The following is a 16,693-nucleotide window of genomic DNA, read 5'->3' as shown; positions in this document are numbered from 1 at the left end:
AGAGCAGCATATGACCCAGAATAGTTAAGCTGCTAAGCAGAAATTCCTAAACTGCCCCTTAAAATCTGGGCTGTGAGAGCGATCCTTCAAAATCAGGCAGCCTGCGCTGTGTATTCCTAGCTGCTGGCTGTCATCCTGATACGTTACAACTTTTATTTACTATGAGGTTTATGCGATTGTCCTAGAAAAACATCCATTTATAGGATAACATGGAATGATAAAAAAAGAAAAATCATTACAAAGGGTCATTTTTTAAGTGCTCCCATGCACAGTCCAATATTTTATCCTCAAGTCTCTTGGTCTGGCACAGGAATTCAAGGAAATGTGTTGGAGGCATCGTGGAGCCACCGTAACTGGGGCTGGAGGAGTGCTGTTGCTCAGTCGAAACCCCCCTTGCATAATTTCAGATGCCTAACTCAGCTCAGACACTCACAAGTTACTCCCCTCTTCAAAGCAATCACACTTTTTATCAGTCTTCACCACGTCTGCGCAATTATCTGCATTTTGAAGAATCAGCTAGGTGTCATAATATACTTTTCAGCTATTTATACATATTCATGAGGCTCCTCCTGGAGGACCACAATTAGGCTGGAGCTGTATTTTGCTCTGCAGCTGCCATCCAATCTCTCTGACAGGTTGCCCAAGTGGAGCTGATGCTATTAACACTGCCCAAAATTCTCATTATGAGATGCCACAGTGTGATGCTCAGACACATGGCAGCTCCTGTCCCTTTGGGCTGCAGATTCCTTTCCGGCTGGTACTGACCATTTTATTTTTTTTTTTTTATTTTCTGGAGGGAATAAAAAAAATACAGAAACCACCAAGCTGCTCTTGCTGTTTTCACAGAAACATGATTATGGAAAATCTGCTCTTTCCAGCATTAAAAGTCCTGGTAGATTTTTTTTTCCTGTAAGGCTCTCATCCCTCCTGCCCTTCTGGCTGGATGTGTGACCCAGCTGGAGGTGCTGATACCAACCCCATCAGCTCTGGGCTGCCTGCCACCCATGCAGAACTGCAAATCTGGCTTGAAAAGCCACCACACTTGCACGTCCTTAGGAAAAGCTCCAAGGTCTCAAGAGCTGAAGCTTTCCCAGGAGCCTGGGCGCACCTTCAGTGCGCTGCTGCCCATCCCGGCCAGGCGTGGATGCCTGTGACTGTTTGGGAGCACAAAATGGCAGTCAAAATGCTTATTTTAAAGAAAAGCTTTCTGAGAACCCAGCGCCATTCCTTCATGCTTAGAGTATCAACACCCAGCTCCAGTCTGGCTGTCTTTGATTACTGCGTAGTTATTTGATAAATTAACAGGAACATCTGGGTCACGTTAACTCCTCCCCGGGTTTGTGCTTTCTGCTGATGAGAGGAGGGATCGTATCGCTCCCTCGCTGATCAGACCAGGTTTTATTTCTCAGTCTCCCTGCCCTCCTCTGAATGACCTCCACGCTTTGCAGCTCCACCTGATGCAGTGCTGCGTGTCCACTTTGTTACCGGGCTCTTTACCTCCTTTCCCCCCAGCTTATCCACCAAAATGTCAGACCTCCTCCTGCGATGCCTCTCCCTCAGCCCCCTGCTCATCTTTTTGATGGTTTAAAGCCTGTTTACATTTCCCACATACTGAGAATCTCTCCAGGGGTCACAGCTTTCCTTAAGCAACCGTAGGAAAAATCCAATTCATCACGCCAGTGGCAATCAAAAATTCTGGTCAGGTGAAAGGTAATTACTCGTTTTCATCAGGCAAGCTGCTGCCCTGCACCGGGATTTATTAACCAGCCGGCATATCTGATCTGGGGATGGAAACAAAATGCCACCAGGTGTCAAAGGGGAGGAAGAGGAGATTTGCCCAGCTGGCCACTGCCTCCTGAGCCCCTTTCCCTGCTCAGCCTTTCTTGACTATTTCACGGCACGTGGCCCCTCAGGGCAGTGGGAGATGCGGTCTGTTTGTGTGGCAGGATGAACATTTTTACAAATTTGGTGTCTCTTTTCTGACCTCTGAAATGGGTGGGTGCCCCTGGCAGGGTGGAAGCCACCCGTGCAGGCGTCCCAGAGGGGTGGCAGGAGCCCGGCCTCCTCGTTGCAGCACAGGGCACTTTGTGTGCAAGGCAAATGGGACCCCCTATCCATCGTGTTTGGGGAATTAGGAAAAAGAAACATCAGGGAAAAAAGAAGTCTGAGCATAAAACTGGCCATTTAGGTCAGTATTTTACCTCGGGTGAAGGGTTAGCCCTCCCTCCCTTCCCCCCACTTAAAAGGGCTAAATCTGGCCCCAGATAAATATTCATATTTTCTCCTCTACCAGCAATGTTCCCGAGGCTCACGCTGTGCATTTTATTATCTGAAGCTGTTAGCCTTAGCGTGGTTCATAACCATAACTAGGCTAATGGAGCATGTAGCTAAAATAGTTATTGCTCCCTCTTGGAACTGAAAAGGCCATTTCAGAAGTTTAAACAGCTTTGGATTTATCAGGGAAGTCTTCCCTGAGCTCTTCCCCTTTGCCAGGATTATTCCACCCAAAGAAATCCTCTTACTGTTTCCCCTGGAGAGGACTTGCGCTGGATTTTTGTTTCTCCTGGAGGGATGTCCCCAGGGCAGGCAGGGACCAGTAAAAATACTTAAGACAACTGTCACACCTAGGGGAAAAAAAAAAAAATCAGAGTGTTTAAAATCAACAATCAAAACTCAAACTGACTCCTGAGCAAAATGGGGGCCCTCTTGGAGGCTCGGATATTCAGCCAACCAAACACCACCTCGCCCAAGTGGCAGCAAGGATATTTGGATTCCTTTATCCTATTTTGTTTGTGCTGTTATGATTTAATGACCCGGTGAAATTCATTTATCCGAAACCTTTGGTTATCACGGATTCACAGAGCGATTTTGTTCATTAGAAATGAAAACCATCGGCTGGTCAAACAACAGGGGAGATTACGAGGGTACGTGACGAAAAATTGAAGCACAGAAAATGTCGGTAGCAGCAGCCTTCCTACCTGATGCCATCAGAAACCTGGGTATTAAGATTTCTTTTGTAGCTCAGTGGACTAATTGCATGACAGCACATGCATTATTCATATTACCGGGGACAAAATGAGAATTAAAAAAAAAAAAAAAGGATAAATGCATTTCCTTTCCAAAATAAAATGAGCAATTGCTCAAGGGACCAGGTGAATTACCAGAGCTTTGAAAAAAAGGTAAAATAGAGTTGTCTAGGAGGGAGGCAGAAAAATCAAACAGGCGGAAGTATTCATCAGGTAGATTAATTTGTGTGAAGCCGAGGTGCCCCAACAGCAGACAAAGTACCGTGCAGACCGTGTGGATGTTTATTTAGCACCAGGGGGGCTGGCAAGGCAAGAAATGTCTTTGTTCTTTCCCATCTTGCATGCAGCCACAGCGTTTGCAACAGGGTAAAGGAAAAATCTCCTCGTGCTGATGATATCTCTCTGGGCAGCTGGCTCTTCTCTGGGAGGGGACTGCTCTTGGGTGAGAGAAGCCTTTCATATCAGATTCAAGCTGAGGTGTGATCCTCAGCCTCGGCCCTGCAGAGCAGCCCTGACCAGTGCACATCCTTGAAGCGAGACTACGCCCTGAGAACAAAGCCGTGGTCCTTGCAAGCACAAGTGTGACCCTACTATTTGTGTTCCTCCAGCGGTCTCCGTGTCCTCTCGTGCCCTCTTTTCCAACCGCAGACAGCTTGGTGACAAGAGGCACTGAACCTTAGGCTCGGATGGGTCCTGGTGGTGCCGAACACAACCCCAGCGAGGCTGGGGAACCTCCGCCCCGAGCCGGGGAGCCCACAGCTTCCTTTCACACACTTTGTGGCTGTGTTATTTGTATCCTGCGTTCTGCGTTACTACGGGAGGCTGCTGCGGTGGGCAGCACGCGTACCGCCAGGGGAGCTCAAAATCTGGTCTGATCCTCAGACAAGGGCAACGTCTGCAGTTAGAAAATGGGAGGAAGGAAAGGTTCAACTTTCCCATCACACTGATTTCCCAAGGGCATCACAAGCTGGGCTAACTTTCTCCTAAATTTTTGGCTTCTCTTCTCCACTCTGCTGCTTTCAGCCTGCAGCACAAGCTCTGGGCTTCACATAAATAGGAGGAAACAAGCCACAGGCAAAGGAGCAGAGGGAAAGGCCCAGCAGTGCTAACAAATTGCACACTTCCTTGCCCGGAAGACATTCCAAGCCATTTTTACATGCCTATTCACACCTCAACATTTTTTCTGTCCCCAGCCTCTCTCCTCCTCTCTTGGGCATTTATTTCTGTAGAAAAGGCTGACAGATTTTAAAGGAAGAGTTACTTGGCTCAGACACGAATAGATGCTGCATGGGGAAGGGTGCTGATCTCTGCTGAGTCAAAACAAAACACTTCTGGCATCTGTTACGTAGCACCCAAAATTGGCCATAAATGAAGCACAGTATCATGGACAACTCAGGAGTTTACCACAGTCACAAAACCAAAATATTGAATGGATCTGCTCCTCGTGCAAGAGCTGAGCCCAAAACCCAGGTCCACCCAACTGAGGAGTGGTGCAAGAAGCTGCACTGAGACGGCAGAAACCCAGTGGTGTTGGGATCTGTTCGCTGCCACACATTGCTTGGAGTAACTCAGCTTCCATCCCAGCCTCGAAGCGAACGAGAGACTTACTTCTGCAAGGAAAAAATTCAAAAGGCTCTAAATGTCATTGAAATTCATCTTTGAACACCACCCACATAGCTTTGATATTTTTTTATATATAATTCTTAAAGTAAGAGCCACAACAAACTGTAAGGCAAATTTACATTTTCTGAGGCCTCTTCCCCCATGCCTTGTAGCATTGTGGGCACTTTACCGATGTGTTATTTGCTTCAGAATGTGCTTCAAATGTCCCCCAGACGTATCATCCCCCAGACATACTACTGAATTCCACAAAACCCTAAGTTTTGCAATTAAAAATCATCCCTAACTATTTTAACTGGACAGTCTGGGTGAGAAAAACCTGGGCTGGTCACAGCTGGCCTTTGGCTTAAGCCCCTGGGCCCAGCCCTCTGCTGCTCTGCAAACACAGCAGCTGCTTTCACCAGAGTAAGATAAATGGGCTCAACTCCCTCCACAAAGAGCATAGCACGGATTTAAAAGTCCGTAATTCTAAGAGAAAGGAAAGAAAAAGGTATCAGGCTGCCGGCACAGCGCAGAACTGAATTTCGCTTTGTCTGGAAACAATACAGGATTCGCATGCGAGGCCCAAGGAGGACACAAAGGACCCTGCCGAGCCCTGCACGCTCATGGCAGGGATGTCTCCGAGCCCACAGACACACCACACGTGCTGCTGGGTTGGAGAAATCCTGGGGACAGCCACAGCTTGGTAAGCACCGCTGGGCTGAAGGATAATCCAGGAAAGAGGGAGGCAAGTGGAGTTGTAGACAAAGGCCGGCACCACCACGCATCACACAGCAGTGAGCAAGCTGCAAGGAGCTCCAGCCAGCTGCCGAGGGCAAGACTCAGACAAAAGATGAATTGAGCCCTAAATAATAGCTCTTGGTTGGGAGCAGGATCCTTGTGCCTTGAAGAGTAACTCATTTGGGGCTGTCAGCCCCCTGACAAGCCCCAAATGCCAGTGACTCTCATACAGGAGGCCAGCAGAACTGGCTCACCTTCTGGAGGATAAATAGGCACTTATATAGCTCAGTTTAAAAAGTAAATGCTCAAAAAGTATCTGAGGTAGGCACTGGGCAAGTGTGACACATTCCGAATAGAGGCCCCAACAACACGGCTGTTTCTCAAGTGCCCCAAATTATCATATGAGATACTTACATACCCATGTGGCCTCGCACCTTCCCTGCCCATACACCTCTCTCTGCGTGGACAAGCAGTTGGAAGCAGGGTATGCAGGGGCCAAGGGCTGCACTGTCCCCCACCACATGGCACACTCATGCCCTGATGCTCCGGGGTGTGAGATCAGATGGAAATCCTGGTGATGGTGGGGACAACTGCCCAGAGACCAGCTGTTGGATGACTAGCTGTGATGTGCAGGGCACTGGTCCTGAGATACTACGTGTGGACCACTGGAAGAGAACAGTTCTATAAATGAGACACCACCAAAGGAGTTTCAAAACCTTCAGAGGAGAAAATCTGCTTTCCTTGAGACCTACAGCAAACCAAACCCAGAGGTGCAGAGCCCAGGGTGTAGATCTGGAGTGGAGAGTTGCAGCAGTATGGGAGCTTGGCACGTCCTAGTGGCCAGCAGTCCATGGCCACTGGGTGGAAACCAGGTCCCATGAGCTGTGTTTGTTGTTACAGAAAGGGCTGTAGATCCCTGGGACTTCTGAGGGTAGTGATGAGTTCATATGAACAGGCTTTCACTGCCATATGGAGACAACGCACAGAACACGTATTCCTATTCTTCATCATCCACACAGTTACCTAAGTTTCTGAGGAGCAAAATAATTTTCTTGGTCAACCACAGGGCTTCAGGGATCACAGGATCACAAGAAGCTCACACAAGTCAATGCAGACTCATCCACAAAGTTACAAGGGCCTTTGAGAACTACTCCTACCTTTCCTCATAGTTTACTAAGGTCCAAGTAAGATTTTCCAATTGAAAGTATTTCCAGCTGAAAGTATTTTTTGGACAACTGGAGGCCAATATGCTCATGGTCTGTGCTTCAGAACTCAAGATTAAGGCTTTCAGGTGGGAAAGGATATGGAAAATATAGAACAGGGATGGAGACAGGGTCTCTCCAAGTTCAAAACTACATACAATTCTTGCACAACTGACAAGGCACTAGTTCTCCAGAAGAATAAACTATGCTTAATAAAGAATAAACCATGCTTAAAGCCACAGAAAGGAGAGGCACACACTGACTTTTTGCCACAAAAGCCCTGTGGGATGGAGTGCCCCATCAAGGTGAACCAGAAGGCATCAAAACTGCTTGACCTGTCTGTGGTGGTTGCCTGCCACAGGACAAGACAAGGATAAACTCTGAGGACCTTGGTGCTATGGCTTGTGTTTCCCTTAAGCTGCTGTCCAAATACCAGTTGCAGCATTAAAGATTTAACCCACTTTGAACTCATCTCAGTCCTGGGATTGACTGGACAGAGTAAATCTTCACCAACTCCATGTGAGACATTCCTCTCTATGCTACTAAGAATAACTTTCTGTAACATCACCTACTCAAATCCTACACATAGGTGGTGGCACACAGAGAGTGAGCATGGGGGTAACCTGTGAAACCAATTTTGCTTATGTTTGTAACCTTTCATGCCTTTCCATGCCATTTACTTCCCCTGAATTTGCAAGCTCTTCCATCATTCCCCAGCCTACATGTCAGTGTCTGCAATGTCGCAGCCCCTCACTCCCCCAGACCCTTTTACTCCAGCAAATGCTCTCAAAAGCTTGGGATTTCCATCTTGCTGGGGGCCCACTGTGTTTGCGCTTCTCAGGTGCCTCACAGGTTTATGGCAGGTTTCTGGGAACCTTAAGTGTAGAAGAAATTTGAGAGCTAAAGGTCACCAGCACCGGAGAGCACTTCAAAGTCGATCCATGCAACCCATGCCTTCGCTCTGAAAATGGTCTACTTGCTCTCGGTGTGTGTCTAATGCAAAAGGATGACCTTATACGAAACTCTTCAACTAATCTTCTGCAAGTGTAGTTGCTTTTTAACTCAGTCTGGGATCTACAAGATAAAGCTTTTGCATCTTGCATCAGCAGTTTTAGTGCTAAAAAAAAACCTTTAGAAATACGGTTTTCTCAGTTGTACAGTTCTCAGATGATTTTGATGAAACTTACTAAATTATTCAGCATGAGCTTAATGCCAAGAAGACCTACTAAGATAAAGTACAGATTTCAAGTGTATTACCTTGTTCTTTTAAAAAAATCTGCTGTGACCAGGGAGTGAAAATCCATGATCTTAAATTTTTTTTAGCCAAACTGTCCAAACATTGGAGCAGCAGAATTCTCTGAATCTCAGGATGTGTTTTCCTGGTATAATCTTGGAAAGACTGAGATTAGAGCTACAAATTGGGAGAGTATAGCCGTATTAAAATGAGAGCCCAAAGCCTTTGCAGTGCCTTGTCCATAAATCTGAGTCACAGTAAGTAACCTCTGATGGTGCTAGCTTTGAAGTACTGTTTTGCTAAAAAATAAATAAATTAAAAAAAATGCATCTTCCCATGATAGTTATTCAGCTTTAAAAAAAAAAAAAAAAGGGGGGGGGGGGGGAGAAAACAGGAAAAAAAAAAAGTAAAAATAAAATACCAGGAAACATGTAGGTGTTGCTGTGTTGCTCACAAAATGCAAGGATAAATCTAATAACTTTTGGAATTTCTATGGAAATAAATTTTAATGCAGATTTTCAACACAGGAAGCGTGGCTTCAGCTCACATGAAAAGAACGTGCACAAAATGCATTTCAAAGGTGCTCATGCAGCTACAGAGCAACCAGCTGCAGCCATCCACCATGCAGCTGCTAGTCCGGGGGCACTTATCTACTGGTGTGCAGGGTTGAGCAGTTGTTACTTGCAGCTCGAATAGTGGTTTTTGCACTTACGATCACAGTCTCTGCAAATATTTCCGTGAGTGGACCTTAGGTTTTTATTTCTGAAATCACCTTTCTCTAAAAAAAAACACAGGGTACCTGCAAGCAGGGAGCTGAGACGTCAAATTCAGAGTTGGTTTATCGTGCTGTGAAATCTGATGCAAAAAAAAAATATATTTGAAGTGATATTGAATCCCCTGAAGTCAAACACCTTTCATTTTCAGCAGTTTAAAAACAAGACATTTATATTTCACTATGTGATACAGATGGCTTGGATGCTTTTCTCCTCAGCTGGAATGGCCCAAACAGTTGATTGTAATGACCATCACTTTAAAATACAGTATTATACAGCTCCCTCGGTACAAACGATGATTTTATATAGAGGTTGATGCTTTCTCCAATATTATGACCATGCTTAATTCAAATGTATTTGGAACACAGCAGGAAAATGTGCTGCTTCAAGATTGAACTCCTACTGCAGAAGAACAAGATAAGAAATTCAGCTTATCTTTCAATTAAAGCAGACTGAAAAGAGCAGTCAGTATATGAGCATTAAAATGTATGAACCTCACCAGCATTGCTGAAGTGGAAAGCTGTTTTCTGTTGACGGGGCGCTGCTGGGTGGGGGTGTTTGTGAAGTGACGCCAGGAAACCTCCCGTGGTGGTGGGAACGCGTTTGGTCTCGCCTCTTCCACCAGCACTGCTCTGGAGCAGCCACCCTGACACGAGAAGGCAGTGTGGTGGGTGGTGAGCTACCATCATGCCTGCCAGTGGCTGTGCTGCCCTTTTTTCCTATGCACCCTGCACAGTACCGTCCCTCTGCTCACATCCAGCAGGCTGTGAGCTCCCAAAGGCAGGGGACTTCTGCCCTACAATTGCCATGTATCACCTTCATCCCATCCCTTAATTCCCAGCTTTCCACTAAAAAAATTAAATTTGCTCTGAGCTGAAACTAAACTTTTAGTTGCTTTAGAAATAATGTTTTGTGGTTGTTTTTTTTTTTTCTTTTTTTTTTTTTTTGTTTTGTTTTGTTTTTTTCAGTTTATCAGTAATTCTTGGAACTGAGATTAAAAATAAAATTAAAATAAAATAGATAAGATAAAATATAAAATGATTGAGTCTTGTGGTGAAGTGGCAGGAGCTAAGGAGAGGATTCTCCTAGGTCTTGCCAAAGGCTGCTCTGAAGCTCTGGACTGAACACACCGAAAGAAGCCAAATGATGTTTTATAGAATAGGCAAATCATCAGGAGGCAGGACGAATAACCTTCAGAAGCACAACTTCCCCAAAGAAATGGTAAAAAGGGTCATTATTTTGAAGAGTGGAGTATAAAAGATAACTTCTTGGAGGTCTGTTTCTATTGCATCAGTGGCAGCAAGCTAAGTATAGCTGCGGAGATGGCTGCTGTACTCGGGCCCATCAGATTGGCAGTGGAAACCCTGCGCAGCCTCCCTTCCATCCTTTTAGAGCCGTTGTTTACAGTGAATAAAATACATAATTAGGCAAGCAGTTGGCAAAAGCCATGATTTATCATATTAAGCAATTAAGCAGCACTGGACTGATTTGGCTGCAGCTCTGAAAAAATCTGCATAATGAAACAGTGCCACTTGACATTAAAGACGAACTTTCCTCAGGTCTAATTTCAGCCACCATTCATGGAGAGACCAAATTTCTGTGACTGACTGGCTGAGTGGGGAGCTTGGGCCGTGCAGAAGCAGACCTTTCCTGTCTGCCTCTGCAAATTGCTGTAGCTGCAGCAGGGCCGTGCCAGCCGGGCATCAGCACCTTGGCACTGAGGAGCACCATTAGCAAGAGCAAAGCAGGGCCCCGGCCTGATTGTTCCCTTCTTGTAAAACCACCACAGGAGGGGAACATCAATGCCACAGAGTGACAGAGTGGCTGAGGCCGGCAGGGCCCTCTGGAGCCAGCCGGTGCCACCCGTGCCCAAGCAGGGACACCCAGAGCAGGGTGCCCAGCACCACGTCCAGGCGGCTGCTGAAGGGCTCCAAGGAGGAGACCCCACAGCCTCTGGGCAGCCTGTGCCAGGGCTCCGTCACCCGCACAGCACAGAAGGGCTCCTGGTGCTCAGGGGGAGCCTCCTGGGGGCCAGGTTGTGCCCAGGGCCTCCTGTCCTGGATTTACAGACAGTGATGGGATCCCCTGGACCTCCTCTTCTCCAGGCTGAGCAGTCCCAGCTCTCTCAGCCTCTCCTCACAGGAGGGGTGCTCCAGGACCTCCATCATCCTCATGGCCTTCTGCTGGACTCTCTCCATTACGTCCATGTCTCTCTTGTCCTGGGGAGCCCAGAACCAGACCCAGTACTCCAACCTCACCAAGCTGAGCAAAGGGGAAGGATCACTTCCCTTCACCTATTGGTGATAGGTGCCCACCAGGACCCCCGGGTCCATTTCTGCAGAGCTGCTTCCCAGCTGGGAGGCCCCCAGCCTGTGCTGGTGCCTGGGGTTGTTCCAGCCCAGGTGCAGGGCTCTGCCCTTCTCCTTGTTGAGCTTCACGAGGTTCCTGTCAGCCCATTTTTCCAGCCTGTTGAGGTCCATCTAGATGGCAGCATGACACTGATATATCAGCCACTCCTCCCAGTTCTGTGTCATCAGCTTTACTGGTACCACACCAGTGTCGTGTCTGCTGCTGAGCGGTGCTGGTACCGCATCAGGACTCCTTCCATCCCCTCCAGAACCCGCAGGCTGGGGTGGGCAGGAGATGGGGACAGGACATCACCAGGGCAGCTGACCTAAACCAACCAAAGGGATATTCCATAGCATACGGTGTCACACTCAGCAATGAAAGCTGCAAAAAGGGATAGAGAAGGGATAGACGGGCTCTCGTGAAAACGTCTGTCCTCCTGAACAATGACTACGTATTGAGACCCTGCTTCAAGGATGTGGTCAAGCATTGCTCATTGGTGGGAAGTAGGGAGTAATTAAATTATCTATTTTTCGCTTAATAATACTATTTTTCCCTTAATAAATATTTTTTCCCTTAATTAAATTATCCATATCTCAACCCATGAGTTGTTTTTCTTTCCTTTTCTTCTTCCCCTCATCTTCTGAGGAAGTGGAGTGAGAGAGTTTTTGTGGTGGAGTTCAGCTGCCTAGCAAGGTAAAACCACTGCAAGCAGCCACCCCAAAACTGCAGAGCCATCTGCTCTCTCTGAGCCCCAGTATGCAGCCTTCATGTTTACCCACAGAGGCAAGATGGATCCCACCCTAAATTGAGCCTGAAACCATCTTTTCTTAATTTAGGGAAAGAAACAAGCACCAGCTAAGATGATGGAGCAGCCACACCGTCATAGTAATGCATTTGTTGTTTGCTTTTTATCTTTGTTCCATTAGTGAGCACAGGCATTTAACTCTAATGGAGTCATTTTACCTCTCTCCATGTTTTCAGAGCAGAAAGGAAGAAATCAAAGCAAAAACAAAGTTTCATGCCCGTCACGCACACATGTAGAGTGCTGCCAACAATTTTTCTTTTTAAAGATCCCAGCTTTGATGTCTGACGTTTTCTCTAGTTAAAAGATGATGCGACTTTCTTCTCATTTATGCTGTTTAATTCCAGCCAGTTTAGATAACTGAAGTGTTTCGTTTAGTTTTGCTTTCTGCTTCCCCACGCTAACACAACAGTGCTTTGTTTGTCGTCTCCAGCATTGCAAGCAAAATGTTCAGATAAACTGTTCATGCCTGGAATTGTTAAATGTTTGAGAAGCCGTCTGTACAAGGCAGAGCTTGAAAGCCTTTATAAAAATAAAAGGTATCATTAGTTTAATCAATAACTAGCTGGTAATGGCAAGAATTTTTAAAACTTAAAGTTTATGTCAAGGGTCTGACTTCAGATGCCACAGTGGGTGCTGAATTACTGGAACTGGATCATCATTTTGGCAAGCAGGTTTCACGGGAACGCTTTGTATCAGGTTCAACCCCACAATCACTCTTCACATCCCTTGGTCGTTATTCCTCAGATGAAACACTGAGGAGATGGAGAATCCCCTGTGTTTTGCCTGCAGCAGGTACACACTGTCAATACTGCTATTATAGCTACCTACACAGCCAGAAAGGATTTTTTTTGTGTGCTGTCAGCAATCTGCACATCAAAACATGCTCAGAGCAGAAGTGAGAGCTAATGAGCTGCCTCCTTTGTGCAATTTTATCAGAGATCAACAGATACGGGTGTATGAAAGGCCCCTGTGTAACTAAAGGCAGCAATGGAAAATTTCTGATTACATGAAATATCAGAAAAGGAGATGCTTTTTTTTTTTTTTTTTAAGCAACACTTCTCCTGTGGTGGTTTATTTCTTCCAGCTGTTTCAGGGTTCTGAGGCAAGACATCTTGCTGCTTAGCCAATGTAAAAGCCTTATTTTTATCTCAGTTTTTATGTTTTTTTTTCCCTAGCAATTAAGCAATAAAGTTAGGAGTAGTTAGAGGGAAGTTCTTTAAATGAATAAGAGGAAGGCCAGGTCAGGAAAACACCTAGCTGCTATTGTGTTTGCCTTCAGTCTCCTTCTCAAAGCTCACCTTACTCCAGCATTTTCAAAACACACCATGCCTAGTTATTGATATACCTAAAGTAAACTTGTTATTTGTCCTTCTTGCTCATTTTTTTCCCTTGTCACCACTATTTCCAGGTTAGATACAGCTCTGCTGCCCAACATGCCAGGCCTTTGATCAACAGGCTGGCTCTCAGGGCAGAAATGCCATTGGGGATGGACATGCAGGAGGGATTAATTGCCCCAGGGACTGCCTGACCTGTGTTTTAAATTATTTCTTGCACTGTTTTGCTTCTCTGTTCATCTGAGTATTGGCTTTCTCCTTCCCACATGTTCCCTTCCTTGGGTTCTCAAGGAGATGGGAAGAGGAGGGACAGGCAGTGAGGAGATGCTCCAGGGCTTGCTGTTCACCCAGTGATGCTGGGTGCTCGGCAGCATTCAGCAGGGAAAACAGACCCCAGGCTCCAGCCTGTGCTCCCCTTGCACCTCCTGAGCTAGGGAGGAAGGGGGAGAAAGCCTGGGAAAGGAGAAACTTGTCCCAGTGGGCCTCAGCTTTAAACTTGGACCTCATTGTGATCCTGCAAATGGTGAAAAGTGGCTTTCTTTAAGAAGAAGGAAATAATGATTCTGCAATATTTGTGTAGCTCTGAGAATGCCCAAAGGCTCCCCCCAAAACAAAGCTGATGTCCTGCTGCAAGTGCTGATTTATAGCCTCAGAGATGGCGTCACCAAGACAGGAGCACTCAGACCTCCACGAGTGCCCTTCTTGCAGGAAATCAGAACTGAGGCTGAACCTGAGAAGAAGCAGTCACATCTCTGAGCTGCTTGACCACACAAGACTTAAAAATCATCTCCACTTCAGGAAGATATGGCCTGATTTCGTTCCTTCTGCCTCACAGATCAACTCCTCCTCAGAGCAGCTCTGCAAGCTGTTTGAAGAGCACCATCTTCTTCTAGCTATGACAAACCCTGTCTTCCACGCGTCTCGTCGCAGCAGGCAAATCTGCTGCCTGAGCTGCGAGACTAAATAAAAGCTCCGGGCTGGTGCCACTGGAGGGACGTTCAGTTTACAGCACGGATGTTTTGCTGCCACGGCTTTCTGAGGCAGCTTCTGGGGCATAAGATGCACCAAGAGGAATTTTTCCACTGGCAGAGATGCCCAGAGGGCAAACACAAAGCCTTCGGACGCCCCGACACCTTGTCTGGATCTAGGACCGAGTCAACATGGTGCTGTACATGTCCCTGAGGCAGCTCAATTCTGCCATGCCCTGAGCAGATGCACTCTGCAGACAAAACCACAGCAAGCATCAGGCCAGGGAACGAGGCCATCCCTGGCCCAGGCCTGGTCCCTGCCTCTTCTCCCTCTCAGCTCCTCTGCACACCAGCTCCAGCCCCATTTTTTGTCTCACATCACCCTTCCTCCTCATCCACTCCTTGGGGGCAGGCAATCCCTTCCACTGAAGTTACACAGGTTTCCTGCCCGCCTGCTTCCCTCCCACCCCACTGTGTGCTGGGGCTGTGTTGTAGGGACACTCTTTGGGAAAACCCTCACCTGAATATGTGCACAAATCCTACACTCACAGGAGTTCCCTGTTGTAGCATCACCATCATCAAGAGTTAATTTTGACAGCTGTATTTTTAAGGAGGAAACCTCAGAGCCCTGTGTTTTTCTTGCAGGAATAAAGGTGTGTGTGGCCCTTGTTTCAGTTCTGTGCCATGCTCTTCGTCCTTTTGCAGCTTTTGGCTCTGTCCTTCACATGATTATCCCTGTTGTTACACCCAAGCTAACAACTTTGCTTTTCAGGCTGAGCTTTTGTGGGTGCAAGCAGTAAACCAGGACACACTGGTAAACGCATTTCTTAAATGAGCCTTCTTAGCAACTTGCTTAAAAACAGTAAATCAGACATGCAGCGAACTAGTTAATTAACACTTTAAACATATTGTTACCTCCATCTGGCCCGGGGATTAGCCAACATGTGGGGTCTTGCCAGGTTGTTTCCACTACAACACAACTGGTGACGAGCGAAGCAGTTCCTTGGCGCAATGGTGTTTATTTCTCCCATAAACCATACACAAAGTCTTGTTTCCCCGAACACGGAGAGCAAACAAACAGGAGCAGGTTCCTCGCTCGGCAGCCCAAGTCTTCCTCTCCCAGGGAGCATCGTGCCCAGGAGCCGTCTCCTGGCTCGGCTCCCAGCTCGCTCCCGGGTCTCTTACCCCGGCCTTCCAGTGGCTCCATAACAAATACATTCCTCTGCAAAGTTAGCGGGTTATTTTTAAACACACAGCTGTAATCCATCCACCGCCCAGCCCCGCGCTCACCAGGGCCTCTGGGGAAGCCCTCCTCCCACACGACCTGGCTTCTGCTCAAGCCTCCCAGCCACGGCCAGGTGCCGCGCCGTAATTACGCGGAGGTGCGTTAATTGCAGCTGCCACTTAGTTGGTGTGAATGCCCAACTGCCTTTCGCTTTGGCTGCTGCCAGAGCACGAGGTCAGGAATGTTTGTTACAGCAATAATTAATGCTTTGCAACGTAAAATACGGCGCAGGTGGGAGGCAGCAGGGTGGATGGGGCACCAGCCATCGCGACACCTTGGGATGGATCCTGTCCTTCAGCAAGGAGCAAAGGCAGCTCAGGCTTTCTCAGCTCACTGCCCAAGCATATATTCCTGTATTATATTCCTGTATTTACACCGTGCTCGGCCCTGTGCTTGCTTCTCTTACATCTCTTTAGGCCCCCCGCAACCACCTGCAGGGGTGTGGGAGCTGGGCGGCCTGGGCCGGAGCTCCATGGGTCCAGGCCTTTGGGGAAGACACAGCTTTTAGGAGATGGGGAAGGCTTTGGTCCAGGTCAGTAAGGAAAAGTTGTGGCACTATAGCCATGCCCATGGCTGCTGCAGGTCTCACGTTGAAGGGGAAGGTGTGCAGGGGCTGAAGCAGCTCTTCATCAGCACCGTGGAGGGAAGCACTCGAGGCACCGACATGTCTGCTCACCACAGCTCTAATATCCGAGCTGGGCTGAGGCTACCAAAGAAAATTCAGCCCCAAACAGGTAAAAACAAAGTTGCTAAAGGCTGCTCTTCCACAGTCCACTGCCACAGGAGCCCATGGCTTCTATTTTAAGCTTTCCTTCAGAAGGAAATCCTCATGACCAGCAGAGAGGCTCATAAAATGGGCACCATCCCATCTGCAGGGCAAGTGCCAGCTTCTTCCCAAGGGGCTGCTCAGTGAATTACTCATGAAGCGAGAGCCCCAGCTCCAAAACATCCACAGCCTTGATGGACCAGCAGCAGAAGCAGCTGCAGGCCCTGCTGTGCTCACGGCCACCCCGCTCCCCTTAGCCCCAGCTGCACTCGTGCAGGCTGTTGGTGCGTTTTTATAGGGCTTCAGATTTGTTACAGAGCAGAAAATGGTTTTCAGGGAAAAGCAAACACACCATGTACTTTCTCACTGATTAAACCTGACTAGCTGAGGCAGGTCAGCCAAGGTATAATGGTATGATGAAAACAAGGCCAAACATTTTAAAGTAGAAGTGATTGGACAAAGAGGAGTGAATACCTTCTACAATGAAGAAAAAAAAAAAGTAATAAAACAAAATAAAGGTGCAAATGATGCTGCTGCACTTCAAAAAAAAATGTTTTCTCATGTACAAGTAGAAAAATAATGAAACGTAATACTGTACTTCAGAGATATAA

At 47.2% G+C, this 16,693-nt stretch overlaps 1 long non-coding RNA gene across 2 annotated transcripts; it reads right to left on the bottom strand.

Annotated features, from left to right (window-relative positions):
• Positions 1-3,290: 3,290 nt before the first annotated feature.
• Positions 3,291-16,477, bottom strand: LOC106019633 (uncharacterized). Of its 2 annotated transcripts, XR_001194614.5 has the most exons (3): positions 14,947-16,477; positions 9,075-9,221; positions 3,291-4,636 (listed from the first exon to the last, which is right to left on the bottom strand). It is a non-coding gene; the product is annotated as an uncharacterized lncRNA (long non-coding RNA). The 2 variants fall into 2 exon arrangements; XR_003495797.3 differs by lacking the exon at positions 9,075-9,221.
• Between the last annotated feature and the right edge of the window lie 216 nt (positions 16,478-16,693).

Source organism: Anas platyrhynchos, chromosome 2, assembly GCF_047663525.1.
Source record: "Anas platyrhynchos isolate ZD024472 breed Pekin duck chromosome 2, IASCAAS_PekinDuck_T2T, whole genome shotgun sequence".
Classification (NCBI taxonomy): domain Eukaryota; kingdom Metazoa; phylum Chordata; class Aves; order Anseriformes; family Anatidae; genus Anas; species Anas platyrhynchos.
This window is presented reverse-complemented; position numbering and strand designations above follow the sequence as displayed.